Below are 3,758 nucleotides of genomic sequence, written 5' to 3'. Positions count from 1 at the left end.
TCGCATATAAGTAAAATCTTTAAAGCACTGACTACATCCAAATTGTGTAGAAGTCGCTCCTTCTGAGAAGAAGGATTAGGATACAAGAACAGAACAACAATTTCTCTTTGTCAGTTTAGCACCAGAGACCCTTAATGCCAAAGCATTGCTGTTCACACAGCTTATAAGCTTAGCTAGGGTTAAAAGTAGTGATTCATAACTATCCCAGTGAATAAACTCTTTGATTGAAACAACCTTAGGAAGAAAACCAAGGTTAGTACATAAAACCACCTTAACTAAATGAAAAACAAGGTAAGGAGAGTTATATAGTAATGTCGAAAGCTCAGACAGTCCTCGAGCAGAAGAAAAGGCAACAGGAAACAAAACTGTCCTCAATAATAATTTAATATCTATAAAATGCATAGGTTCAAATGGAACCCCTCGAAGAACTAAAATCAACCTCCATAGAGGAGCAACTGATTTAAACACAGGTCTGATTCCAATCAAACCCTGACAAAAGGATTGACTATCTGGTACATCTGGCAGATGCTAGTGTAACAAAATAGATAAGGCAGAGATCTGACCCTTTAGGGAACTTACTGATAACCCCTTCTCCAACCCTTCTTGGAGAAAAGACAAAATCCTGGGAATCCTAACTCTACCCCAGGAGTAGCCCTTGGAGTCACACCAAAGAAGATATTTGTGGCATATCTTACGGTAAATCTTACTAGACTTACGCGCCTGAATAAAGGTAGTTATAACCTAAATAAAAAACCCTCGCTTGGACAGGACCAAGCGTTCAATTTCCAAGCAGTCAGCTGTAGAGAAACCAGATTCGGGCAACCGAAAGGACCCTGAATGAAAAGGTCCATCCTCAAAGGAAGCTTCCAAGGTGGCAAAAAAGACATGTCCACCAGAGCGGAATACAAAATCCTGTGAGGACACTCCGGATCAAGGAGGATCACTGATGCCCTCTCCTGTTTGATTCAAGCAATAACCCGGAAAAGGAAAGCAAACGGGGAAAAAATATATGTTAGGCTGAAAGACCAAGGAACTACCAAGGCATCTATCAGCTCATCCTGGAGTCCCTGGACCGGTATCTCAGAAGCTTGGCAATCTGAAGAGATGCCAATAGATCCAAGTCCAGCCGACCCTATCTGAGAATAAGATTGAAGAGAATTTCCAGATGGAAATCCCACTTTCCTGGTAGAAAAGTCTACCTGCTTAGAAATCTGCCTCCCAGTTGTCCACCCCTGGGATGTGGATCGCCTATGCCCACTGGATTATCTTGGCTACTACAGTCATCGCTAAAGAACTCCTTGCTCCTTCCTGATGATTGATGTAAACCACTTTCGTTATTGTCCTCCTGGAATCTGAGGAATTGGGCCGAAGGTGATGAGTCCAGGCTCTAAGCGCAATAAAGATCGCCCTCAGTGATAGAAAGTTGATGGGAAGGAGAGACTCTGTCTGAGTCCATACTCCATGAACCTTTAAGAAGCTCCAGATTGCTTCCCCTCATAAAAGATTAATATCTGTTGACATAACCACCCATAAAGGACTGCGAAAGGATGTCCCCTGGTATAGATGATCCAGAGACAACCACCATTGAAGAGAGTAGTTCGTCTCCTGATCCTATATATTCGAGGAGACAAACCTGTATAATCTCCATTCCACTGCCTGAGCCTGCTTAGCTATCTTAGATAAAAATGAGCAAACGGTATGATGACCATTGCCACTACCATCAATCTGATTACCTCCATGGACTGGACAATTGACAATAAAGATTTTCCCAGGAAAGGAACCCCTGTCTGAGGAATTAACGAACTCTCTTCCAGATGTATCCACCAGTGCATTCCCCGGAGGGATAGTACAATGTCGGTATGGACCTTGCTAGTTGATAAGATGACGTCTGGATTAGAATATAGGAAATTCAGTAGCTTATCAATCATGGTTTAGGTAATCTTAATTGTAACCCACCAGTGAAAGAAGACCCGCTGTGTGGAACACATAGCCACAGCTGGATTCGAACTCTCAACCTTCAGCTCTTAAAGGTAGCAAAGTCTACCACTAGTCCATTGTAGGACAGAGGCACTGCCGCAATGCCCCACGGTTTTAGCAGTAGCGGCCCCAGAACCCTTATGAAAATTCTGGGTGCCGTGGTCAGACCAAAAGGAAGGGTCCCAAACTAAAAATGTTTGTCCAGAAAGACAAACCGTAGGAATTCGTGATGATCTCTGTGGATAGGAACATGAAGAAATGCATCCTTTAGATCCACTGTCATCATAAATTGACCCTCCTGGATCAATGGAAGAATGGAACGAATAGTTTCCATCTTGCAAGATGGAACTCTGAAAAACAAATTTAGGCTCTAGAGGCCTAAGACAGATCTGAATATTCCCTCCTTTTTGGGAACACCAGATTAACAAAAAAAACCATTAAACCAGGGTCCAACAAGGCCCTCTTGTAGTGGAATTGTTAAAATATCAAACTTAGAGCATACCTATGAGTATCAAGGCTCTAACCCTAAAACTCAGAGAGCTGGGACAGAGAACCTCTATCCTGACCTAATCCAAGGGAGTTACTGACTTAATAGAATCAGACAATGCATCACACCAAAATACTACCTCACTAACAACGGTGTTAAGGGTATTGAGTACACCGTTGGTCTATATAACTTATGAAAAAACCAACTATTCCCTTTAAGGAAAAAAGTGGTTCACTTATCTATGTTGGAAACTACTCTTTTCACCCTAGGTAAAGTCTGCCCAGTCCCCTTAACTAAGGTGGTTATGGGAAAACCTTCCTTAAAGGACCAGTCAACACTGTAGATTTGCATAATCAACAAATGCAAGATAACAAGACAATGCAATAGCACTTAGTCTGAACTTCAAATGAGTAGTAGATTTTTTTTCTGACAATTTTAAAAGTTATGTCTTTTTCCACTCCCCCTGTACCATGTGACAGCCATCAGCCAATCACAAATGCATACACGTACCATGTGACAGCAATCAGCCATTCACAAATGCAGACACACTTATTCTTGCACATGCTCAGTAGGAGTTGGTGACTCAAAAAGTTTAAATATAAAAAGACTGTGCACATTTTGTTAATGGAAGTAAATTGGAAAGTTGTTTAAAATTGCATGCTCTATCTGAATAATGAAAGTTTAATTTTGATTGAGTGTCCCTTTAAATATAAGGAATGCGATCCTTCACCCTGGACGTACTAGGACAGATTACATCAGGATAGTGTGAAGATCCTGAACAAATTTTTGAACACTATAGGTTTGTGGAATAAGACGAGCATTACCAACATACTCCCAAATGGCAAACGCCTTAAAGGGAGAAGGTGCATAAAAAAGAAGCGCAATATTATAATGAAAAAATTGACACAAAAAAATGTTAGTGTCACTTTTTAAAACGTAACATAAATTTATGTGTATACATATTCCATTTTAAACACAAAGCTGAATTACTCAAACAGCTGGAATGTATCAAATACTCAAGGTTGTTACACTCCACGAAAATCTTTAGAAAAGGCAAAAGATTTATTCAATCTGAAGAGAGACAGAGTAGTACTGTGACTTGAAATGGCACATAAACCAAAAAGTAAAGGAACACCATCACCATGTTTTTGCATCAAAAATTAAAATGTGCTGTTATATGCAGCGTATAATACAGAACCCCCAGACTTCAACTTAACCTATAGGAGTCTGTCCGTAATTGGATGGGACACTGACATGCATCCAGATTAGATATAACCCCCCTTACATACTGCAT

At 40.5% G+C, this 3,758-nt stretch overlaps 1 non-coding gene across 1 annotated transcript; it reads right to left on the bottom strand.

Annotated features, from left to right (window-relative positions):
- Positions 1-3,435: 3,435 nt before the first annotated feature.
- On the bottom strand, positions 3,436-3,554 carry LOC128665326 (U5 spliceosomal RNA). The gene has a single exon (XR_008403087.1). It is a non-coding gene; the product is annotated as a U5 spliceosomal RNA (small nuclear RNA).
- Between the last annotated feature and the right edge of the window lie 204 nt (positions 3,555-3,758).

This window comes from Bombina bombina, chromosome 6, assembly GCF_027579735.1.
Source record: "Bombina bombina isolate aBomBom1 chromosome 6, aBomBom1.pri, whole genome shotgun sequence".
Classification (NCBI taxonomy): Eukaryota; Metazoa; Chordata; class Amphibia; order Anura; family Bombinatoridae; genus Bombina; species Bombina bombina.
This window is presented reverse-complemented; position numbering and strand designations above follow the sequence as displayed.